General features: G+C 43.9%; 1 protein-coding gene across 3 annotated transcripts in view; it reads right to left on the bottom strand.

The window, feature by feature from the left end:
- The window catches only part of KCNN2 (potassium calcium-activated channel subfamily N member 2), a 515917-nt gene extending 489361 nt beyond the window's left edge, over window positions 1-26556 (bottom strand). The window contains exons 1-2 of one of the 3 annotated variants that reach the window (XM_027552615.1): window positions 25968-26548; window positions 25570-25719 (exon numbers count right to left, since the gene is read on the bottom strand). The gene's annotated coding sequence lies outside the window, so the exon portion shown is untranslated. Of the gene's footprint in view, window positions 1-25569 lie in introns of all 3 variants that reach the window. The other 2 variants (XM_027552616.1, XM_027552617.1) reach the window with 2 other exon arrangements.
- Between the last annotated feature and the right edge of the window lie 208 nt (window positions 26557-26764).

Raw genomic sequence — 26764 nt, 5'->3', positions numbered from 1 at the left:
ATCCAAACCTCACAATGCAAATGGGAACTTTCATGTAAATTTCTGATGCCAGACCATAAGACTGATAGACATATGCCAAAAAAATCATATATTTTCTTGCTAATAATTCTGACAAATACCTCCTCTGCATGTGATATGAGCAGTTTCCCTGCTCACAGTGATGAGAGAATGAGGCATCAAGTCCAAATTTCTGATTTGAAGTCCCAAACCCCTGGCAATAGAGCTAGACTCCACATTTTCTTGTCGACGCCTCAGCTACAACAGAAAGCAAGCCACTTTCTGAAGATTCCTCTAGGCCTCCAAACACTCTTCTAGAAAAGATATATTCATCTTCATCTTTGAGCAGCCTGTGAGGCTCAAGTACCTTTTCTTTCATAAAATCTCATCCCCATGGGAACTGATCTCTTTCTATTTGCTTGTCAGAGAAAGCTGCATAATCGTCTGATGCCCGGCTCATCATGTGTCCTTATCAGGGTGAGGGGCATGGGGAAAGGAGCCTGGATGGATTGTCCTTTCTTCCTAGACACTCCTGCTGCTGCTGCTGCTAAGTCACTTCAGTCGTGTCCGACTCTGTGCAACCCCAGAGATGGCAGCCCACCAGGCTCCCCCGTCCCTGGGATTCTCCAAGCAGGAACACTGGGTTGCCATTTCCTTCTCCAATGCATGAAAGTGAAAAGTGAAAGTGAAGTCGCTCAGTCATGTCCGACTCTTAGAGACCACATGGACTGCAGCCTACCAGGCTCCTCTGTCCATAGGATTTTCCAGGCAAGAGTACTGGAGTGGGGTGCCATTGCCTTCTCCTGCTTTCTTACTATTCCCAGCCTCAAATATGCCCAACCCCCTAAGATCCTGTCTCCTGTCTTCCTAATGACTAGCTCAATCATAACCCCAATTAGGAACTGAATAAAGACCAAATACATGTTAATTCATGTATGCAAAGGAATATCAAGCCAAGAAAGAAAAGCTCTCCTAGCTCACATGTCACCAGGACAGAGGTGAGTCAGCCCCCATTCTCAATTTACTGCTTTGTGGGGCCCATGTGTTCCATATTTTAATTTACCTTAAATCATCGATGTGATTCTCAATTTGGATTTCCAATTTAAAGCAAGACCCTTAAGGTATTTTCCATTATTTTTTAAAATTCCTTTTAATCACTTTTTAATACCCACCAGAAGCTTGAAATTGAAATGTTATGACTAGACTGCCCTCATTTTCCTTGTGCTACAGCCACACAATGAATGGTGTCCAGATCTGCACTGTAAGTGTACAGATCATTTTCCTCATATTTCTTTTCCTTACTGGAAGCAGCATTATTAAACCAACATCAGAGATGAAAGAACATGCCCAGAAAGAAAGGCTTGGGAATGTTTTAAAAATACATCGAAGACAAATACATCTGCCTCAGCAAATGATGTCTCTCCTGATCTCCACGTCTGATCACAGAGTGTCTAGTGGGGAGGGCAGCAGGCCTCCGCCAGCCCCGCTCTGATCCTCAGCCACAGGGAGGCCTCCCGCTGGTTGGAGGAGAGTCGAGTTTCCCCATTTCACACCCCCTGCTTTATGTCTGGCAGCGCTTTATGGATGATGCCTCGACATGACGGCCCGCCTGCCCCCGTGCCAGGCGGGCATGAGGCCTTCCAGAGAACACACGTGTGTCCTCCCGCCATGGTTACGGCCCCCCACTTCTCCTCCATGGTCACAGCCCCCCACTTCTCCTCCACAGTTACTGCCCCCTGCTTCTCCTCCACGGTTACGGCCTGCTGCTTCTCCTCCACAGTTACGGCCCCCTGCTTCTCCTCCACGGTTAGGGCTCCCCGCTTCTCCGTCCTGAGCTTTCCACACAACAGCCAATCTCAGTGATCTTAGTGAAGATCAACGGGAAAAGGATGCTCCAAAGGGGCCACCTGTCAACTGAACAGAGAAGAGCTGCGGGGCCTTGGAGTCCAGGGCGGGGCTGATCCTGGGATGTGAACACCCTCGCACATACAGTGTCTTGCATCCTACACACCCTGTTACCGCTAAGGCACAGCAGGACCCCCACAGCACAGGATCAAGTCTGGCAACTGTGGCTGTCAGCACCCCAGACCTCTCCCTGCTGAACCAAGCCTCACCCTAACGTGAGGTCTGAGTAATGTGGGGTGCGGGGGGCAGTTCTGGGGTCCCCCATGTGGACTAAGTGTGCTCCATGGTGCCATCAGCGTCTAAACTAAGGCAGACCCCGCACGTAGAGGTGTACGTTCCCACAGAGCCCACTCCCACCCAACTGCCTGCCACCCTGGCTGACTGGGGAAGACGTTTAGGCTTCCAAACATCACCAGGAATGCCTAAGTTGCAGCTCCATCTCCAAAGCACTTGTCAAACGCAGCAGTCACTTAAACAGGATAATGCAAATTTTAAAGGGAAAATGGGCACCGGTCTCACACTACAATCAAATTATTTCCTAGGGATAATTCAGCATACCCCAGATATTTTATTTATCATCTTGGTTAAGTTTTCTCCAGACCTACATTCCACTTTTTAAAAATCTTAAATGATGTGAGAAAAGCAAACCTGATGAGAATGGAATGGAAATAATCCCCAGATCTGGAATGAGAAGACTTCTGTTCCAGTCCCAGATCTGGCACTCACATATCACGGGACCTTGGGCCAGTGACAAAGCTCTCTGTACAAGGATCCTCTTTTGTAAAATGAGAAGATGGAACAATCTCTAAGGTGCCGCCAGCTCTCAAATGCTATCTTCCCTGATTTTTATCCAATTATGCCTCCACCTTTGCCCTAATTATGAAACAGCAGAGGTCCCAAAATGAGCTGGACTCACATTACAGTGTGGACCTCTATGGGAGATGCCAGCAGTGGCACCAGCAGAAGCGCTGCCCCTCTGGGCACTGCCCACCACACCAGAGACACCAGCACCAAAGGAACCATGAGTCAGAGAGGAGGAGCACAGATGAGGCATGGTGGTCAAGAGTATTATACTTCAAAGAACATTAGCAGCATCCACCAGGGACCCCTAGAATGTGCGAGGAGGAATTTAAGAAAGGGTGGAATGCCCGCACAGCAGGACCAGAGTGTAGTAGTTACCTATCGCTGCATAACAAATCATTCCCACCCGAGTCGCTGAAAACAGCTATTTGCCAAGCTCATGAGATAGGCCGAGCATGGCAGGATGCTCCTGCTGCGTGTCTCACATGGGCCCAATCGTGCACGCATCGGGAGCTAGGCGGCTCTACTTCTGCCACCAGCTGTGCTCTGTGTCCTGTCTTCACCCACTGGGTGGTCTCTGTGTCTTGTCCTCACCCACTGGGTGGTCCAGGTGTCTTCACGTGCAGAGCCCTGCACCGCAAAGCACAAGCCCGATAGGCAAGCAGGTTCCAAGACTCTTCTTGAGGCACATGTGCTAATGCCCCACTGGCTAAAGTCAGTCACACGGCCAACCCAGACTGAAGGGGTTAAGGACAAGGACTCTACCTGTTGATAACAGGACTGCTAACATCACGTTCTATGTGTATGAGTGAAAAAGGATTTGGGGCCATTCATACAACCTACCATAAAGAGAAATAGAGATGTGTGCCTGTTAATGTGACCATGGCCTTCCCTTGTGGCTCAGCTGGTAAAGAATCCACCTGCAATGTGGGAGACCTGGGTTCGATCCCTGGGTTGGGAAGATCCCCTGGAGAAGGGAAAGGCTACCCACTCCAGTATTCTGGCCTGGAGAATTCCATGGACTCTCTATGGGGTCCATGGGGTCACAAAGAGTCGGACATGACTAAGCAACTTTATATATAATGTGACCTTATTTTTACTCCCAAATTCATATTGCCAAGTAAATAAGTGAAATTACCCTTGAATTTTACTCAACCAGCACATTTTACAGTAAAATGTTAAATGAAATTTGTGAGCCTGTAGATCAAAGAGAAATTTGGAGAATTTTTTTTTTTTTTTTTTTTGCAAATTGTCAGCCTAGCTTGACGTTTAGGACTCCATCTAAAATTATATGTGGAAATGCAAATGTACAAAATTCCTCATGGATGGCTTGCTCCTGTATCTCATATTATCCTTGGCCTTCCAAAATCCAACCCTCTAGCTCATGCCTTCAGGCAAGTCCCTCAATGACATCTTTAAGAAACTCATGAGTAATCACAGCTATTTAGAATTTTTATATCTCTGAAGTACATGACTATGTAATATATACTACTTTTTCCAATCTCCAATCTGTGTTTGGCAATTAAACTGAGCATTGTTACAGTACTTATTTAATGTATATTTCATACCAGTTAACTATGTACTAGATACTGTGCTAAGGGTTTAGATATAACAGAGACAGGAAGGAAGGCAGAGAACAAATAAATTGGCCTTGTTGTATCTTGGGGTTCAGTAGGATGCAAACCAGTGACTTTTACAAGGAACACCGTTGAAGAACTTCAATTCACTTTCAAAATTAAAGTGAATTTTGCATTTTAAACAACCTCCAATGGATCACTTTAAATCTTCATAGAGTCTGGCTCTTCTGAAATTTCAAAAGTGACTTTCATTGTCAAATTGTCACCAAGTTCTTTTTAATTCTGACAGTGTCCTCAAGCTCCTTCTGAAGGTATTAATTTCTCTGGGCAGTTGAAAAAACTTCTGAGTCAATTTCATCTTACATAGAACCAGTCTCTCACTTCGAGAATACTTCAAAGGAAGTTTGCTGGACTAGAGCACAGGACCAGAGCTGCATGGAGAGGGGCTGAGGACATGGGCCAGTGTCATTGCCCCCAGTACTTTTCTTTAAAAACCCACAAAGGCTGGTTCTCAACTAATTTAGAACAAGCAAAGTCCACTTCTGGCCCCTGATCTATTTATACTTTCAAATGTTCTTCTTGATATTTTCCTCTCTATTTTAACTGTATAAACCATAGAGATTTTTGCCACTATTTTAACTATAACTTATTTGTCTCCTTGTGGAAGTTTTCATTTTTAATAGTCTACCTTAAAGATCCTCCCTTTCCTTCTCTCTCTCTCGTATACCACAGCCTTTAAAATTCATGAGAGATTAACTCTGTTGATGAAATTTAAGATAATACAGAAAGAAATGTGTGGTCTCAAGACAGGTCCCATCACTCAGAAGACCAGAGCACGTCAGTTTTACCTAGCTTTGCTAATCAGTTTAAAGTTCCTACATTTTCCAAGGAAGACATAAAGACAGCCAACAGGTACATGAAAAGATGCTCAACATCACTAATCATCAGGGAAATGCAAATCAAAATCACAATAACATATCACCTCACACCTGCCAGAATGGCTAATATCAAAAAGACAACAAATAGTAAGTACTGGTGAGGATATGGAGAAAAGGGAATCCTGTGTACTGTTGGTGGAAAACTAAGTTGATGCAACCTCTATGGAAAATAGTGTAGATGTTCCCCCAAAAGTTAAAAACATAACTGCTATAAGATACAGCAATTCTACTTCTGGATGTTTATCAGGAGGTAATGACGACACTACTGCGAAAAGATACGGGCAGCCCCATGCTCGCTGCAGCATTGTGTACAATAGGTTAGAAAAAAGCACAACTTAAGTGTCCATCAGTGGATGAATGGATAGGGAAGACGTACAGTGGAATATTATTCAGCGGCAAGAAAGAAAGAAATCTTGCCATTTGTGACAACACTAATGGACTTTCAGGGCATTACGCCCAGTGAAGTAGGTCAGAGAAAGACAAACAGGGTATGATCTCACTTAGATAAAATCTAAAAAAAAGTTAAAAACAAACACCAAATTCACAGAAGCAAGAACAGATTGGTGGCTTCAGAGGCAGGAGGTGTGCTGGGTGAAACAGATGAAGGGCGTGTAAGGCACAAACTTCCCGTTAAAAAATAAATAAGTCATGGGATACAATGTACAGCAGGGTGACTAAAGTTAGTAATGCTGGATACTTGGAAGTTGATAAGAGAGTGAAAGTTTTTATTTATCACAAGAAAAAAATCATCACTATGAGGTGACCCATGTTAATTAGACTTACCACGGCAACCATTTCGCTATATGTAAACAAATATCAAATCATTATGATGTACACCTGAAACCAACATAATGTTCTATGCCAATTAAAGCTCAATAAAAATTCCTTCCTTAGATCCCCACAGAAAACTGAGGAAAAATCACTTAAGAAATTTTTTTAAATACATAGTTTTTCCTCAAAGAACAATATATGGACGGTAAGTAGAAATCCTAATACAATCCAGGCAAAATTCTGAAAGTTGATGGTATTATCCTTAAAACGCCATCCTGAGAAACTTGAAAGAAAAACAATTCCCTCCTACCACCAGAATGTGTTCAAATGAAATCCTACATTATACTGTATAAAGGGAATAACTAATTCATCTGATTTAGTGACTGTTTACTGAGGCAAGTATTAATTGTAGCTTATTTTCCATCACTGAAGTGAATACTCAATAATGTTTTCCTTTTATCCTGAAATAGCTTTATCTGTATATACTAGTTATAAAGATCCTGGTACTAGTTATCAAGATCCTAGTTATAAAAAGTTATTGAACATCTACCGTGGGTCCTCAGGCACTGTGCCAGAAAATAGGAACACAATGCTGAAAAGACCCGAGCTCAAGGGATCTCAAAGGCAAATACAAGGAGTGAAGAGTCTTACACATGCTGCTCAGCTGCTGCTGCTGCTAAGTCGCTTCGGTTGTATCCAACTCTATGCGACCCCATGGACTGCAGCCCACCAGGCTCCTCCGTCCATGGGATTTTCCAGGCAAGAGTACTGGAGTGGGGTGCCATTGCCTTCTCTGGCTGTTCAGCTGACACATGTCTATTTTCTACAGGAGAGACAGTGGCGATGGGCAGAAGCTTTAGATTTGAGTGTTATCAGCTTTGTGGGACTGGAAATGGTAAGGCTCTTTTGAATCCACGTTGAATCAGGTCTTCAGCAGAGAGAATGGTGTACTCCTCAGACTAAACCTCTGGGACACAACTGATGAGAATATTCCAGTAAGGTCATTTTGATTTCCTATTTGTAAAATTGTATATCGGAGGGCCAATGCATATAAACTATAACAAAAGTTGCCTCCTTCTCATGAGTGACCAGAGAAAAATTACTGTGACTGAGCAATGGTCACTATGCATCATCTGCATATAAGATCACAGGTAGAGGATTCAAATTGCTCTAATGATCTGAAAATAGATATTATTAGCAGCATGTAATTTATCTAAAAATGCTTATATACCTCTGATTTTTAAGCACTGTTTTAAATACTTTGAAAATACCAACTTATTTGTCTTTGCTGCTACCTAATGTATCAATACCTCCATGACACAGATGAGTAAATTGAGAAGTTAATGGTTCAAGTTCCAGGAGCCAGGCAATGAGAGACTCAGGACTGGAACCCATGCACTTGGGCTGCAAAGTCCATGTGCTTCATGAAGACATCATCCCATCTCACAGACTATCACCTATGGGTGTGAATATACTAAGGAGAACCTGGGCCACCAGTGTGCTGGTGCCTCTCAGAGAAGAGGCTAGGACGCCAACAGAAGAGCAGCAGTGATGTCAGCATCACCACCTACTCGGAGCTCTGCATACCCAACACCATGGAACATTTTTTTTTTGCAAATGCAATACATATACTCTGTCTATAAAAATTTTAGGTGCTAAATCAATTAACCTTTTTTTTCTTTTTTTTTTTTTTTACTGTGGCAGACAGTGCATTTTAACTTAACCCTTATTTCAGTCTCCTATAGGTCAGAGAACCAAAAATCATTTCTTGCAATCTCCTGCAATCGTGATGCAAGCATGTGACCTAAGTTTTTTCAGACAAACTTCATAAAATTTCACTGTGGGAATGAACAATGTTATTTTGCTTTTTCAGCTCAGAGTGGGAGTTCAGATTTCCTGACAAGATTGAGGGTGGTGAAGATATTTCTGGGGCAGTTGTAATGGAACAATGGTGCTTCTGCCAAATAGTATCTCTTGGTGGTTTGGGGTATGTCTCTTGTCTGTGTGCTTCTTAGTACCAACAACCCTGCATTATTATCCCCCAGACTGATTCTCCTGGCCTTCTAGAAACACTGGGAGCTACCTGACATGCTTTAATAAAAATTATTCCTGATTAAACAAGTTAGAGTAGATATTATTGTTTGTAACCAATTATCTTTTCCAATTTTTAAAATTTGTTTATTTTTAAATAAGGATAATTGCTTTACACTATTGTGTTGGTTTCTGCCAAACATCAACATGAAATCAGCCATAGGTATATCTATGTGCCCTCCCTCTTGAACCTCCCTCCCACCTCTCTCCCCATCCCACCCCTCTAGGTTGTTACAGAGCCCTGGTTTAAGTTCCCTGAGTCATACATCAAAGTCCCATTGGCTATCTACTTTACATACGATAATGTATGTTTCCATGTAACTCTCTCCATACATAATATGTATAATACACACATGCTATAAGACATGTATCTGGCTAGTGAATCGAAATTGATGATTTCAAAAAAGAAATCATTACTTTACACGAAGTTAATGTTAAAAGAAGTAGTTAAGAAAACTATTTAGGACAGGTGGTGATGCACATGGATTTGAGTCGTACTAACTGAGTTCCACTGAGAAGGCAATGGCACCCCACTCCAGCACTCCTGCCTGGCAAATCCCATGGACACAGGAGCCTGGTAGGCTGCAGTCCATCGGGTCGCTAAGAGTCAGATACGACTGAGCAACTTCACTTGCACTTTTCACTTTCACACAATGGAGAAGGAAATGGCAACCCACTCCAGTGTTCTTGCCTGGAGAATCCCAGGGACGGGGGAGCCTGGTGGACTGCCGTCTATGGGGTCACACAGAGTCGGACACGACTGAAGCAACTTAGCAGCAGCAGCAGCAGCAGCAGTTGAGTTCCAAACCTGGGTCTACCCTTGACAGAGTCTTTGAACTTGGAAAATCTCATTAACTTCTGCATGAATGACTAGAATCTAGAAAAGGGCGTTAATTCTTCACACTTCTCAGAAATAAAAAGTATAATTTCCTCAATCCTACATGCAAATACACTAACATTTAAAGAGGTCTGGTGCCCTGCCCAATGTCACACACTAGTAACCATGAACCCCAGTCTATCTCACTCAGGATCACATGCATGTAGCATCACACTCAGCTGTAGTTATAGCTGACAAATAAAACGAACAAATCACCACCAGAGCTCACAGCTTTGTCTCCATGAGTTTGATTAGTCAGCACCAGTTCTCAGGATACTGTCCATTGCTGAAGACACTGGCAAAATACCAGTTTCAGGACGTGCTGAAGCAAGGGCTGGTTCCTGGTGTATGGCAATTCACAAAGCTAACTCTCACTTATGTGCTAACTGGCCCCTTTAAGAAGGCCAGAAAAACTCCTCTGAAAACATGCTGAGACTAGCTCTTGAAGGAAGTGTGGGCATTACCGAAAAGAGGAAAACCGGAGAGAAAGAATAGTATAGGTAAAAGCAGAGCTCATTGGGTAAATAATAAGTAATGAAGCGCAGCAGAAACATGAAAATCTTTCTAGTTGAGCAGTGAAAGAGAAGTCTAGACAGTAGCAGGAACGAACGCATGAGAGCCTCATATGCCCTGCTGGTGAGTTAGGACAGAAGCCAAGGGAACATCTGAAAGGTTGAAACAGAGAGTGCATGAACAGATTCCATTCCAAAAGAGGTCATGATGTCATGATGCCCAGACATGGAAAGTTGGTAAGATTGGTAGGAAGACTAGTCAGGAGATAATAGGTAGAGTCTAAGGTTGAGAATCCAGTAGTCATGTATAGATGTGAGAGTTGAACCATAAAGAAAGCTGAGTGCCAAAAAATTGATGCTTTGGAATTGCGATGTTGGAGAAGACTCTTGAGAGTCCCTTGGACTGCAAGGAGATCAAACCAGTCAATCCTAAAGGAAATCAATCCTGAATATTCCTTGGAGGGACTAATAATGAAGCTCCAATACTCTGGCCACCTAATGTGAAGAGCCCACTCAATGGAAAAGACCCTGATGCTGGGAAAGATTGAGGGCAGAAGAAGGGGAAGACAAGGATGAGACAGTTGGATGGCATCATTGACTCAATGGACATGAGTCTGAACAAGCTCCAGGAGATGGTGAAGGACAGGAAAGCCTGGCGTGCTGCAGTCCATAGGGTTGCAAAGAGTCAGACATGACTGAGCGACTGAACAGCAACAACAACATTGAGATGATTAATGATAGCCTACATTATCAGAGGAGAGCAGAGATAAAAAGTAAATATGCAGACTATTAAGGAAGAGGAGCCTAGTTTGATGGTTGTCCCCCCCCAAATTATCAGCAACACAGTGAAAATAAAAGGTATCTGGGTAAAATGTTTGAGGTGCCTCTCCAGAATTCACTCAGAAATAAATAACTGGGTAAAGTAGGATGCATTCATACTCTCAATAAATCAAGCTTTCAATAAATCTTGAAATAAATCAATTGGAGAAGGAAATGGCAACCCACTCCAGTGTTCTTGCCTGGAGAATCCCAGGGACGGGGGAGCCTGATGGGCTGCTGTCTATGGGGTCGCACAGAGTCGAACACGACTGAAGTGACCTAACCTTCAATAAATCTAGTTATAACTCTATAAAACGTTCTCTTACTGATATCTTTGTGGCACATCCATGATCACCTGCACTCTCTCTGCTGTATCTCTGACCTTTAGCTGAGATTAACTGACGAGGGAGTGACAATGTGATGGGTTGGATCCATGATGGTGTGTACCTGAGAAGCCAGTGTCTCTCAGGGCTAACCCAAAAGCCAATTTACGACCTCTAGAGGCAGGAATAGGGAATTAGGCTTTGTGATCCAAAACAATGTGCAGTGATTTTGAGATTTTCATCCTATAACTGAAAATTTTTATGGCTTGTGATATAAATGGTCATTGTGGAGACCCAAAAGAACTTAAAGAAAAGGAAAATAAGGCTAGCCTTAGAATCCTATGAGCCAAAAAAAAGGAAAGAAAAAAATATTACCATGAATCCTACTAAATGGTTTAAAAGTCTTGGAAATCTATAGTTGAAGGTTTTCATCTTCAACAGTATTTAAAAACTGGAGAGAAAGTATTTGCAAAAGTACTTCGAGAAGGAAATTACGTTTTATGTATTTATCATAGAAAGATCAGAGACAACAGACTGCATGCACATTTTCCTGGTGGGGGTGGAGGCTGTAATCCTGAGGAAGGGAGAGTTAGGCAGGAAAAGGAGAGAAAACATGAGGGAGTAAGTACAGGAGCCCGCAATGGCTCCACTATGGACATGCAGGCTGTGCAGGCCTCCACCTACCTCCACGTGAGGACAGACACCTTAGAATGGTCTGCAGGTAAGAGGAGGACTGTCTGGTCTGAGAGCGTCTTTATAGCCTTGAAAAAAGATGGAAAATACCACTGATGATAACCATAAGCAGTGGTTATCACAAGCTATTCTATCTCCTGTTTATTCCCTTAGAAATCAATTTCTTCATCCTAAAGAAACTTCTCCCCTTTTCTTTTCCTTTGTGACATTAATACAAAAGCTTCTAAGTTAAGCCATTTGCTAGCTACTTTTTTGTGAACTCTAATATACATAAGAATAAAGTTGGGTTTCCTTCCTATTTAAATTAAAAAAAGGCAAGCAGTTTATCCACAGGCTCCTCCTCTCCTATCTCTCTTTGGTCAACATCCATTTCATAATATATTAACTTCCTCTCCGCTCCTCTGGATTGTCACCAGCCCCTCCAGCATCCCAGAGCAAGGCAGAGTCTCTGAAGTCTCTCTTGTCAGTCTATCCTTTATGGGGGGCGGGGGAGGGAGGGGACTGGAATGTGAAACAGCAGAAGTGACAGCACCCTGAGCTTTCACCCATGGAAACAGGGTAAATAAACGCTTGGTCAGTTCTGGTTGCAAATCTGTGGCCCAGGGTGCCCGCAGGGCTAGGCTGACCTGGAACAGTGAATCAGTAGAGTTGGCTATGACTGCAGACCACAGGTAGTCATAACATTTTTCTGTGATCATAAATTTTCTGTTAAATCCATATTTCCTCTCTATCTTAAAAGCTAAAGTTGAGGTTCTGCACAAGTCTGTCTTCTAAAAGGGATAAAATCTTGCAAGTAATGTTCAGAGATGTAATTTATAGCTATCTTTCAAGGATGATTGTCCCTGAGGCTAAGTACATTTGTTATACAAAATACATTCATGAGAATATTTCATGTAAAAGTTTTTTTAATTAAACTTATAAACAATTTCAATAACAGGAGGCCAAATGTATTTAACAATATTGTGACAATTAACCATCCAACCATGTTCTCTATGACTTGGTTATAATATCTCCTAATTAAGAATGTATCTAAAAATCTCCCTCCTAGAAGTTACCTTTTGTTTGTAAAATAAATGTGATTCTATCCGTTTAAAGTAAAACACATCTCATTCTTTTACATTTGTAAAAACTACACACAATATACAATTAAGGATCTGTGAGAATAAAATTCTGTCTATAAAATAAGTGAATGAAAATTTTGAGAACAGCCATTAATATCATGTAAGTGCATGGGGTCACAAGAGTCAGGACACAACCTAATGACTGAACAACAATTACAAAGTGAAGAGAAATGATATGGAAAGATGCTTTCAAATTAAACTGCAGTAAATAAAGCAAGAATCAACTGTTACATACAATATACTCAGACTCCTGTGTGGGAGGAATAGGATATAGACACCCACACCTAGAAAAAGTAGTCAAATTACAGCTGATTTTAACTAAATGAATTATATATTTCCATTCATTCCCAATTTTCTACATTATTACTTTCTAACCAAAATTTTATAATTAAAGTGAATCTAAAAATACTGTAAACTGAGCACTATGATGGGTAATCAAAACCAAACTGTTCACAATTTATTAAGCAGAAATCTGATCATTTATACCCTATTAGAATAAAGACTGTCAAGAGGGTTCAGTAAGCTTACAGGAGAATACAGTCTCTCTGGGCTCAGTTAATATGAGTCTATTCCTGAAACTTGGGTCCATTTTCAGATAACTGACAAAATGTGGCAAATGAGTTCTCAAAGCTAAAGTCTCGAATCTAGGAGGTAGTGGGTCCCATTCCTAAAGAACTGACTGTGGTTTTTGTTTTGTTTTGTTTTTTTCCTTTTTACTAGAATGGCATACTTTTCATTTTTTGCAGTACAGCATCTTGAATTTCCCTGGGAAATCACTTCTCTTACATTCTCAAATTCCTCCCAAATTTGAACATGACTTCACTTTCACTTTTCACTTTCATGCATTGGAGAAGGAAATGGCAACCCACTCCAGTGTTCTTGCCTGGAGAATCCTAGGGACAGGGGAGGCTGGTGGGCTGCCGTCTATGGGGTCACACAGAGTCGACACGACTGAAGCAACTTAGCAGCAGCAGCAGCAGCAGCATCCTTCTAAACTCAATCTTAAAATTTGTGTTAAATAAAACTAAACTTTAGAGGTAAAGCTTAGATCTGTTGGTATGGCATGAAGCCACCATGCCGTGGTACACCCACACAAAGAATCAAGAGTTAGTGATAAAATTAGAAAAAGCAAAAAAAGGAGAGCTCTTTATAATACCGTTGCTTAATTCCTGGATAAGGTTGGTCCTATCCACAACCTTTGTCTTATGTGAGCCAAGGAATTATTTTTCATTTGAGCCAGTTTGAACTGACAGCTTTCACTCACTTAAGAGTCTTAAGTAAAACAACACCTCTGTGTGTCCACAGATAGAGTTTACCTTCCATTCAGGAGAAAAAATTAAGTCCAAAGAGCTACCACTTGCTGAGGGGAACATTTGGAAAATCCATCCTTATAGGAAGCATAGGCTATCTGGACATTAAATGCATGCCAAATCTCCTTCACTTGTGAATAAGGTGAACCTAGGAATTGTCACTGGAAAACAATGATACCATAGGCTCAGGACTTTGCAACAGGGGGAGGGAACAAAGGCATGGGGTGTTCTACAATGTCTATAACGTGATTGATGGCACACGAGTCTTCCCATGCTCAGTACTTAGAAATATTTCTATAAAAATGAGAGGAAGTCCACCTCTGTGCCCCAAGTAAAGAAGAAAAATTGATAACCAGATCTAGTCAGTTACCTCAGTCATGGGAAATAGGAGGGGAGATTACCTGTCCACAGGAAAGGCAATGGCCAGATTAACTTCACAGACTTTAATTATAGACAAGATTCGTTTGCCCACCTTTTTGGAGTTAGATGATCTTCACTACTTACATACATAAAGACAATTGAAAGGAACAAAATCAGCAGCAAACTGATGAGAAACTAGTGAAAACAAGCCCCCCACCCCAATCAACACTGACAATAAATCCTTCAATCTGTTCAACAGGCTTTTGATTCTCCTACACAATGGCTCCTTCAACTAGAGTGGGACTGGGTTGCAAAATACAGTGCTATCAGTTACATAAAGCCCTTGATGTTCAGGAGCTACTAGCCTCATGAAATAACTAAACATGGCATGGTTTTGCTCCTCATCTCTTTTCCTGTTGCAAAAAAGACTTGACTAGAAAAAGAGTTAACAGCTCATCAAAAAGGATAGGTGTCCAGAAGTGACAGCTCATTGGCGTCCTGCTTCTCTCAAGGTTAGAAAGCACACACACTCCACTCTATATGAGGAAAGACTGGGCTCTGCCTAACAGTAAAATAAATACAAACTTCTTGGAGTTGACATTTGCCAACGTCCAGGGATATGGTGGTGTTCAGTAAGATTATTGAAAGGGAAGAGCAGTCAAGACTAATATGGTATTTATATTGGAATTGATACTGAGCACATGGCGAAAAGCAGGATGACGATCTACATTAATGGATCATTTCAGCCTCAGAATGTAATTTCCAAGTGTGAAGTGAAGTAAAAGTCGCTCAGTCCTGTCTGACTCTTTGCGACCCCATGGACTATATAGTCCATGGAATTCTCTAGGCCAGAATACTGGAGTGGGTAGCCTTTCCCTTCTCCAGGGGATCTTCCCAACCCAGGGATTGAATCCAGGTCTCCTGCATTGCAGGCGGATTCTTTACCAGCTGAGCCACAAGGGAAGCCCAAGAATACCGGAGAGGGTAGCCTATCCCTTCTCCAGTGGATCTTCCTGACCCAGGAATTGAACCGGGGTCTCCTGTATTGCAGGCAGATTCTTTACCACTGAGCCACAGGGGAAGCCCATAATTTGCCAAAACAAATTATAGTTTGTAATTTGCAAAAACAGTATCAAAGTCAGATACCTCAGAGTATGTTTTAGTAAAAACAAGCAAACAAACGAAAAATACAGAAAAAGATTATGACATGGTGCCCAGATTCCTGAGCAGCCACAGAGAGGCAGGAGTACAGAGAATTAACTTCCTGGGGAGTGAAATTTCATCAGTGAGAAATGAAATTAGAAGGACCCGGGAAGCTAAGTTCCTCTTTTTCTCTTTTGTGCACTACACGAAGGTTTTGTTCCTTTCTGCAGTGCTTCCAGGGGAACCCAAACACTGAGCCAGCGCAGAGTGACACAGTGTGTCCTAGCACAGCTCCCTGCTTTTAGACCACAGCCAGTGTGGCGATACATAGCATTACACAGAATCACATCACACACTCTTGTGCCTCATCACCCTCATTCTCTGGGTTGCACAGCCCAGAAGAACTGATAGCACTCTAAGCACTGCCTTGGGCTCTGCTTTTCAGAAAACCTAAGAGAAGGCGCGGTTGAAGCTACTACGATAACAACAGTGAAATCTTTGTCACTATCATGAATAATTTTATTAACATAGTAATTTTTATTTCCCCTTCAAATATTCAGCAATATGGTTTCAGTTTGCATCGTACTTTGATCGGGATGACAAATAAGTCGTCCCTCATTCACACAGAACCTTCCAAAATGCCTCCTTTGCATTATTATTACCAATAAGTACAAGAAATACACTTGTGTTTCAGCTATATATTATTCCAAAACCAATCACCCAAAATGAAATGACTTAAGGCAAAGATGGGGGGAGCTTGCTGGCACGGTTCCAAAATCCTGGTGACATCAACTGGGGTCACTCACTTCGCCAAATTTAGCTGTTAGCTGGACCAGACTAGAAGGTCCAAGAAAGCTCCTCTCACATACGTGTGCCCAGCTCCTTCACGCAGTGACTTGCTCTCCCCAAGGCAAGCTGGGGCTTCCTCACAGCAAATTCAGGACAGTCAGACCTCTCACAAGGAGGCCAGCTTCCAAGAGAGAGGAACCCAGTGCCACCAGGCTACAAGCCCCAGATTTCACTGTCAGTAAATTTCATTGTTCAAAGCAAGTCAAAAGACAGAAAACTGACATACCCCCTGGCAACCAGGAAGAGAGAAGAAAGGAGGGTGTGTCCCTGGCAGCCATCTCGGAGACTCTACCACAGTGATGCCCCCACTGGCCTATGGATTTGGATCACCTGGGGACCTTTCAAACCTAGAAGCACCCAGTTCACATCTTAAACCAATTAATTCACAATACAGGAGAGGGTAGAACACGGGTATCCCGTTCTTTTTTTTTTTTAAGTTCCCCACGTGATTCCAATGTGCACACAAGTTTAGAAACACCCAATCCACTACAACTTTTAAAAGATTTAGAAAAGCTGAAGATGCAGACTGGCAATTCTTAGTTGCATGTGATTATGTGTCAATTCACAGCATGCTTTGGCTTTTCCTGGGTTTAAAATTTAAGCCAAACACCCATCACTTCAAAGTACCACAAAGCTACCTTGATACACCAGCCCAGTCTGCCTTGGAAGATGACCAATCTTCTAACTGGCCTGAAAGTTTAAGACTTTCAGTTTTAAACCCAAGACAGTTGGGGCCCAGCTGGATAGCTGGTCACATTAGCATTGCCTTCCCTCCCTCTGCAAGAAGAGTCATGTTCTTATGAGTTTTGTTTCTGAAGTGCATTCTCAGTGTTAACACCTATGCTTCCTTGAAATTAATGACGTAGGCCAGTGCTGCCTGAACTGTGGTCCATGAACCTGCAAGCATTTGCATCATCTGAGAGCTTGTTAGAAAATGCTGCTGCTGCTAAGTCGCTTCAGTCGTGTCCAACTCCGTGCAACTCCATAGATGGCAGCCCACCAGGCTCCGTTGTCCCTGGGGTTCTCCAGGCAAGAACACTGGAGTGGGTTGCCATTTCCCTCTCCAATGCATGAAAGTGAAAAGTGAAAGTGAAGTCGCTCAGTCGTGTCCGACTCTTCTCTACCCCATGGACTACAGCCTACCAGGCTCCTCCGTCCATGGGATTTTCCAGGCAAGAGTACTGGAGTGGGGTGCCACTGCCTTCTCCTTGTTAGAAATGGGATCTTGAAAAATTCCAACAGTATCTGAGATTAGGGCCTAGAAATCTGTGTTTTGAAAAACAGGAATTTGAGAAACACTGGTCTGGCTTGTCCTGCTTTTATTTCCATCTATCTCTACCATTCCACATGAGGGAAGATCAGTTTCTATTTTTCAGTAGAATTATAAAACACAAACCAGAAAGATTCAATGCTAATTTGCCAGAGATGCCTTGACCAAGGGCAGCCAGTATCTTCAGACATATACATGATAATCACATTTTGGACATAGTGTTTGCCAGCCATTTATCTGAGGGGCTGTATAAAAATTGTTTATATTAACAATAGAGGCTGGGGTCTGGAATGAGGGGTGTGCTGAGCACAGATGTTTGAAGTTGGCAAAGCTCTTCTCTTTTAGAACACATCAAAACTGTCGGTTACAAGTCAGGTGATAATTTTTTCTCCAACCCGAAAGGAAAAAAAATCTTTCCCTTAAAGTTAAGCAGAAAACCAACCTTATCTGGGACTGGATGCTTGGTTTTCAATTTGAATTTACAGTAAAAATCATTTAGGTTTCAGTAGTTTAGAAAGTAGGTTCTGTTGAATTATCTTGAACTAAAGTTATTTAGGAACAATGCAAGTTCTGCTGGGCAAATTAACACCCTAAAATGTTAACCACTTTGAAACAAAAGGAGATTTGTTGAAGGACTAACCTGTTTATATTCAACTGATTTTAACAAGTGTGTATGAATTTTACCTGTACATGAGGAAACTCTCATCCAATTTGCTCTGCTGGTACTACTACTGCATGAACTGAAAGTATAACAAAGATATTTCATAAAGCACTCACACTGCGGTTCAGACCTTTTACAAATTCAGACCAGTCTCCCTGAATACAGAACAAAAATTTTAGTAGTATTTCTTTACCAGTCAATTAACATATAGCTTGATCCTCAATACACTGAAGCAAATGGAATTTTAAAATCCCTTTTGAAAACTCACCTTTGATAAAGTATGGCTTTTATTTATATTGTGTTTTACAAACGTCATATTTAAATTAAAAAAAGAAATGAGCAGTTAACCAATCCCCCTCCCCCCACAAAATAATCTAATCCATGTTCTCCTGGTTAGAGATCTGGGGAGGAGACTGTTCCTTCAGTATTTCTGAACTGCCTGTTACAGGCAAAACCACCCTCTTGCTGCACTGCAGGCCTGGCAGGAGGTGTCTGAGATGCCCCAGCCACACATTCTGTGGGCAGCAAAAACACCGAATAACACCTTTCACAAAGATGAAAAACACAATAGATTTGAAAAACACATTTTCTCAGCAACAAACTCACTCTTCCGTGTTACAGTCACAGGACCAGTCTGTGAGATTTTACTTTCCCAAAGGAAATTTAAACACATAAAACTATTTGTGTAAATAACCATAAGCAGATTTCAATCAATGATGTAACCTGTATCGGAAGACTCCTATGAATTTCATAAATGACTTCACTGCAGTGAAACATCTCTGAGAAAGTGTAAATACGTCATTCCATCTTTAAAGAGGTTCAAGTGACTCCTATATTCTTTCCCTTTTTAGGAGAAACATCCAGGAACACAGCTGGCTGAATCACAGCACTGTAGAACTGGGAAACGAAGAGATCCTTCTGTCGCTTCCTCCACTTCCCCACTGCAAAAGCACAGTTCACAGTGAACACAGTGCCTGTCGCTTTCTCAGCGATGCTGTTACAACCCTTCCCTGGGCTTTGTCTCTTGGCCAGTGGCCAGTACCACAGTGGAGTCCTAGAGATCAGAAGGGTGGCACAAGGCTAACTGAGTGGGGTCAGTCATCAGTGTAAGTCTGTAGAGAACACAGGTCCCAACAGGGAAGCTAAACCTGCCCATCAAACCCAAGGAGAAAAACTCAGAATCATGACTAAAGCCCGGTCCACAAGGGTGGTGAACTTGACAGACCTCTGCACGGGGACAATGGGAGAGGCTGGAAGGACAGATTATGGCCCAAGACAGCCTGACTTAATGTAAACACAACTGTTCACTGGAGTCTTAGGTTGCATTCATAAAATGAGTAGTGATCACTACCTACCTTATACAGTTGTTACGAAAATCAAAAGAGAGAATTCAAAGTGAACCTGATTTGTGAAAGTGAAAGTCACTCAGTCGTGTCTGACTCTTTGCGACCCCATGAACTAACTATTCAGTCCGTGGAATTCTCCAGGCCAGAATACTGGAATGGGTAGCCTTTCCCTTCTCCAGGGGATCTTCTCAACCCAGGGATCAAACCCAGGTCTCCCTCATTGCAGGCAGATTCTTTACCAGCTGAGCCACCAGAGAAGCCCAAGAATACTAGAGTCATAGCCTATCCCTTCTCCAGTTGATCTTCCAGACCCAGGAATTGAACTGGGGTCTCCTGCATTGCAGATGGAATCTATACCAACTGGGTTATCAGGGAAGCCTGAACGTGTTTGTACATTGTAAATATATCTACAAATACCATGACTATTACTAAGACAGCCTGGGACCTGGGACACTTTACCTGCTTGCACCTGGACAAAGGGCTTCTCCGGCAGCAGAATACAAAGAAACTCTAAGGGACTAAAAATAACTGGCTTGTGCAGTCAGAGAAAATCATAAACAGTAAGGTACAAACGCCACAAACCAACTGCTATTTCTGAGGCGGGAGGAACAAAAACAGCACACTGGGCATGATGCCTGCACAAAGCACCACCAAGGGTGTGGGCAGGCCACGTAAGTCACCCGACCAGCCCAAGCCATGGACCTGCCGCCCTCCCTCACCCCGCTTAAGGAACCAGCCCATCCTCCTGGGGAGCCAGCAAGGGCACCTGTTACTTGTTTTCATTCCCTTGTGCTGCAGCATGAACCACAATACAGCCTTGCTTGAAATTCTCATCTGGCCTCTTCTCAATTTCTATTGACTAAAGAGTCCAAGGACCCAGATCGGTAACATTACTATGTTCACACCAATCTTGCCAGGGCTGGGCAGAAGTGGGGGTGTGGAGGTCTGGACCAGAAGTAATCCTGTGAATATGTGAATTGTCATTGTTGGTTTATTTGTCTGCCTTCCTAACTAGACTGATTTCCTTGAAAGCAGGGGCTGTGTCTTAGTCATCACTGCATCTCCATTTACATAGTAAGACATTCAATCACAGTTTATGAAATGCTGAATGAATAAATTCTGAATCCTCACTGTTATTCAGACTCCTGGCTCGCCAAGAATTATGTACAGTGGAATACTACATGGCATAATGTGAGGAATGAGACAGCAAATGCCCACATGCCCAGGAAATATTTCCTTTGGCAAAAATGCCTACTACCTCACTGCCAGAGCACAGGCGCCTCTGGATAAGGAGCCTTGATTCTCAGAATTAGAAGCATTTCCTTGAAGTTGGTCAATAAAGAAGGCATTGACAATTAAACGTCTTAGAAAAAAAGAATATCTAAACTGTGAAAGTCACCCAGTCATATCCGATTCTTTGTGACCCCATGGAATTCTCTTTACCAGCTGAGCCACCAGAGAAGCCCAAGAATACTGGAGTTGGTAGCCTATCTCTTCTGCAGTGGATCTTTCCAACCCAGGAACTGAACTGGGGTCTCCAGTATTGCAGATGGGAGAAGGCAACGGCACCCCACTCCAGTACTCTTGCCTGGAAAATCCCATGGACAGAGGAGCCTGGTGGGCTGCAGTCCATGGGGTCGCTGAGGGTCGGACACGACTGAGCAACTTCACTTTCACCTTTCACTTTCAGGCATTGGAGAAGGAAATGGCAACCCACTCCAGTGTCCTTGCCTGGAGAATCCCAGGGACGGCGGAGCCTGGTGGGCTGCCGTCTCTGGGGTCGCACAGAGTCGGACACGACTGAAGCGACTTAGCAGCAGCAGCAGCAGCAGCAGCAGCAGCATTGCAGGCAGATTCTTTACCAATGGAGCTATCAGGGAAGCCCAATACCTAGACTTTACAGCGACCCTATTTTATGCCGGGCACTGTGCTTAGAAGCTTCACATCATTGCCTTCTTTAAAACTCACAATGACAACATAAGGGAGGTTTTGTTATTTTCTGCATTTGACAGATGAAAAAAACTGAGTCTTTGAGAACTGACCCCCCTAGCTATTTGCGTTAGAGCCTGAAATGAATTCCAGTTGATTTTATTCCAAAGTTTACATTCTTAAGCAATACTGTATCCAGCTGTCCAAGGATAGAGAGGACTTTGTGTGTTTATCTTTAGTGAGAAGGGGATGGTCTCATCCTGATCATCTTAAAGCCAAACAAAAAGGGGAAATTTTCCTCCTCCCTCCTTCTTTTCACAATCCCTGTGCAATGTCCCTTAAGCCAGTCTCTGCTTGGACCAGAGATACACCAGTGAATAGACACAAGGGCATCGCCAAAAGGAAGGAGACGGATAAGTAAAGAGACACGAACTGCAATGTGCAAGGCTGGTGGCTGGGGAACTAGATGGCAGCAGTGATGGAACGGTGGCATGGGAGAACCTTGTCGGCACAAGTGTAGTCAGGGAGGTCAGCTCAAGCCTGGATTTGGAGGGTACTGTGGGGGGCAGTGCTGCTCAGGAGGCTCCGCAGGACGATGGGATGGGGTATCTGAGATGGGCAGGCCTCAAAGGACAGCACAGCTTGGGGTCTTGTGGACCTGGGGCATATAAGAAGATTGTGGCCAGCCCCAAGGTAGGTAGCTGGTGATTATCAATATGCCTATAATATACACTGGACTTGACACCAAATCTATGGCTCCATTGGTAACAACTCCCTTGCCTTTCCTTTGGTTCAGCCTCTGGGTCCTCTCTCCTTTCTGATTTCACCTGTCCCTGCGCCAACAAGCTATGCTGCATTCCTGGCTGAGTACCTGTGCCAGCTCCGTGCTTCTGCATTGGCCTCCCTGACCCTCAGGGCTCTCCCGGCCAGCCTTTTCCTTTACTCTCTAGTCTGTGCCATCTGGGGCTGCTCTGAATAGCTCTGGGTACCACATGGAACAGTGGCTCCAAGACTCTAGGTCACATCTTCCTAAAGGGTTGGCACCTCCATGAGACTTGCTTCAGCCTCAGGAGGAACTGGAAAGGACACAGCCTCAACTTTTGGACACTGGTAGGGTCATCCAGGACATTTCCTCCATGGTCCCTCGATTTCTCCACCTCTGCACTGTTGATGCATCCTTCTGGTATCTATTCAACCAATATTTATGGATAACCTATTCTACTTTACCCTCCTCTGAGGATTAAAAAGACAAAATTCCTCTGGCCCCAGGGAATTCACAATCTGACAGTGACAACTTAAGTGAAGGAATTTGGACTATACCATCTACAGGCTTATACTTTCCACACTTAAGTCTCTTGCCGCAGATTGTCCTTCAAGGTTCACACTCAAACCAACTCCCTACCTGACATGTACACCTGACTGTCTAACAGAATTTCAAAATTAATATACTTAAAATAAGATTTTTTCCATTCGCTGTAAACAGCATCAATATCCTCACAGTCAAATAAAAAAAAAAAATGCAGATGTCACTTTTGACTCCTCTCTTTCCCTAACACCCATCTCTAATCCATCAATAGGCCCCGTCCATTCTACCTTCAACATGTGTCCCGAATCCATCGACTTCTCTTCAAGTCCATGCTCATGGCACTGATTCCCCCTGGGCTGCTGCTGACCCACAGAGCCCTGACCGCCAATCTCAAAACAGTGCTCTTCCTCCAGGCTTTCAAAGCCCTGTGACAAGGACATTTCCTGACGAGGGAGCAAGAACTAGATTTTGACCTCCACCTGACCTCCAGGCTAGTGCCCGATGCAGTAAGTAACATGCAGAAGCACAGTTGCACCCACGCCATCTCCTCTCCTTTCTTACTACAGTGGCCTCTGAAGTGCCTTCCCATTGTCTATTCTCCACACAGCCACAGAGGAGCCTTTGAAAACCTTAAATCCAATGTTATTTCACTCTCTCCTTAAAACCCTTCAATCTTTAGCTTGACCTACAAGGCTCTGCAAGATCTGGTTCCAGACCACCTGTCTGATCTGCTGACCAACCCTGACTCTGGCTACTCTCCTCATCCTGAGAAACATCATCCTCCCTTTGCCAGACTGAGGTGTCTACTTCTGTTCTTTCCTACCTTTCCAACACAGAACACGGTTAGTCTTAATGTTTAATTCATCATTTACTTTCGTTAGTTGCATGCGTGGCCTGTCACCTTTCATTATTTACAAGTTATTTTTAACAATGTAACAAGCAGACCTGGCCCTACCAGTCAAAACCTAGGTGAGACCCTGCCACTGACTCACCCCTAAGGAACCACATGGTCACCTGGCTTCTCCCCGTCTAAGGTAAACACAAGTACAAATCTCAGAGTTTTATTGTCTTGCTTTCGTATTTTCATAAATTTCCTATTTTTGTATATGCATCTACATATAGTCCTAAGTGGTAGGGTTTTTTGTTAATTTTCAACATTATGAGATTGTCTTGCTGTATGTAATCTTTCAGCCAATTTTCACTTAATATTATATAGCTTGTATGCAATCATATTGTTATGTGTCACCCAGTTAATCCATTTTGACTGCTGTATAATACTCCTCTTAGTGAAAATATTACAATGTTTATCTATTCCTTGGTGATGGGCATCGGAGTTCTCTCCAGACTTTGATTAAAACCAGACTGTTATGAATGTCCATATACATGTCTCCTGTTGAACAAATCCAAGAGTTTTTAATATATATAAATGTAGGAGTGAGTTGAACAATTGGATCACAGGTGTACAAATGTCCAAATTAGGGCACAATGCCAAACATTTCCCAAAGTCATTGTGCCAGTTTAAATTCCCATCAGCAATGTTGGAAGGTCCTGTGGATCTACATCCTCTTAAATCACTTGATATTTTCAAACTTCTTAATTCAAGGCCAACCAAATGGGTTGAGTATACCATGACTTTGATTTGCAGTCCCGTAATTACTAAAGTTAATAACTAGTACACATTCACTAGCTATTTGTACTTCCTTTCCTCAGTGCTTTAAGGTCTCAGCCTGAAAGTTCCCACCGCAAAGAGAATGTCCCTCTCTATTCTTGACGTGAAGGTCGCCACTCCCTAGTACAAATTCTGTTCTCTTTCCTTTGTGGCATCTACCACTGCCTGAAGTTATCCAGTCTATCTGCTGAATATATTGTCTGTTTCCCTTAACTAAAATACAGATTCCAAAGGATTTTGGTTGCCTTGTTCACTCATCCATCTCAGATAGATGGGCAAATATCTAAGGACACAGATATATAATAGATTAAGAGTTGTGATCCAGAGTCTGATGTTCTGTGTTCCAATCGCAGCTCTCCCACTTAATAGTTGTGTGATCATGAACAAATTCTTTAAATCTTCCGTTCCTATGTCACGTGTAAAAAATAATAGTAGTCATTATTTCATGGGGTTGTTACGAGATTTAAATGAGTGAATACTTGTAAAGTTCTTAGAACAATACCACAAACACAGTGAGTGCTTGATAAATGGTTAACATGATTAATGTGTGATTATCAGGCCTCCAAGGAGTGAGAGCATAGAAGCACCCAACTAGCCTGGATCTAAGACACTCCCTCTTCTTCCTCATGTCCTGCAGATGTCCACTCCTGCAGCCTAGAGGAAAGCAGAGAGGTTCTCAGGAAAAAGCTGGGGGGCAGTTTATTTTTGAGAAAATGGTCTGGTCATTGAATACAGGAAGAAGTGCGCAGAGTGCGTGCTCAACAATGCTTGATGAATAAATGCTTCATAAACCATCAACCCATCACCCTATCACTCCAGCAGTACATTACAGTCACAACATTCCCGCCTCCCTCCCTGCCTTATGGTTCAAATTTTTGAAGAGAGAAAAGGAAACTTAGAAAGGAGGATGATAAAGAAAGAAAAGTAGGCTGCATCAGGAGAGAGGGGAGCAGGGAACTCAGTCAAGGGAGAAGGGAGGAGAGGTGGAAGAGAAGGAAGGGCGATGGGAAATTTCAGGTCGCACTGTGGCATCTGCGACTAGCCTAGAACCTGAACATGCCGAAAATAAGAACATAAGGGAGTCTCTCCACCACCCACCCACCCAGGGGAATGTTTCTTTTTAACTTATGAGTGGAGGCAGGGAAAAGATAAAGCAGAGAAGGCCTGAGAGGGTGAACGGGAGTAGAAGACCAAGGCAAACTTCCTTTCACCATCTTGGCTGGGAGAGGAGGGTCCCATTAAATCTGTGCCCCACCACCCCACCCCAGCCCCTGGCAAGGCCACCTTGGTCTCCAGCTTACCGTGTTCTGCAACCGACAGCCCCGCTCCATTTGGCACCTTCCTCTTCTCACGGGGATAAATGCGGCCTCGGTTAAATGTACCAGGAGGCTAAACCCGAGTGAGACTCCATTGAGAATTCCAGCAGGTTCACCTGGAGAAACTGTTTCCATCTGAGAAGAAATCAGGAGTCCTGGGCAGAAACCAGCTGCCTCTCCGGTCCTCAAATTCCGGGACAGCTCGCCGCCTGGGAGAGCCCCGCGCCCCTCCCCGCTCCTCCTCTCCGGGGTCTCCGAGCACCCCCGGGGGAGTCCTGGCGCGCCGAGCGGCCGGGCCGGGTCCCTGCCGCCCAGTGGCGGCTGTTTGGGGTCCACCCTCCGGAGCCCAGCTTCCCCGCGCCCGGCCCTGCTTCAGCACCGACCTTGCTGGAAGCTGAAACCGCTCGCAGAACGCCCTGCCGGGACGGGGGACTCCCTCTCTCTCCGTCCCTGCCTGGCAGGGCCGAGCCCGGACGGCGGGGGGCCGGGAATGCTCAGGGTATTGCCGACCTTGAGGCTACCGAGGGGTGTGCATGCGCCGAAAACAACACACGCGCGCGCACACACACACACCTCGCTTGACAGTTCCCTCCCGAGGAAAAGGAACTGTCCAGAGCAGCACGGGGGAGGGTACGCCACGCTGAAATAGGACAGCCAACATGATTCCTCAAACCAAATTTGGGATGGTTTTAAAAGATCTGGATTTCAGCCGCTCGACTTCAAGTCGGGGAACAAACCCCCTCTTGTGTATTTCAAGGCCGGATTTCAAGGGTTAACCAAAGCTCGAAGGGAAAGAGAAGGGGGTGGAGAGATCCCCGGTGGAGGGTTGCCAGGCCCAGGTGAGAAGCGTGTCTCCGTTTCCCTTCCCAGCCGGTTCGCCATCACGCCCTCCCCGCCAATAGCTGCTTCCCGGAGCTACCCGGAGTGGCGAGGGTTAAGGCGGCAGGCCCGCCGCGCAGGCTTCCCCGGCCGGGAGCGCGCGCCGCAGGCGGAGGGTGGGGAGCGGAGAGCCGGGGATCTCCCGCCCGCCCCCTGAGCAGGGCGCTTCCCGCCCCGCTCTATTTATAGCTCGCTTCCAGCGGCGGCGGGGAGCTCACCCAGCCGCGCTCAGCCTTTGGAGCTGGGAGAGCCTTCCACAGACAGGCTGTTTTCCTGAATTCTGTGAATGGCATAATGTCTC

This window comes from Bos indicus x Bos taurus, chromosome 10 (assembly GCF_003369695.1).
Source record: "Bos indicus x Bos taurus breed Angus x Brahman F1 hybrid chromosome 10, Bos_hybrid_MaternalHap_v2.0, whole genome shotgun sequence".
NCBI classification, from domain to species: Eukaryota; Metazoa; Chordata; class Mammalia; order Artiodactyla; family Bovidae; genus Bos; species Bos indicus x Bos taurus.
The sequence above is the reverse complement of the archived record's forward strand: the minus strand, read 5'-3'. Positions and strand labels throughout refer to the sequence as shown.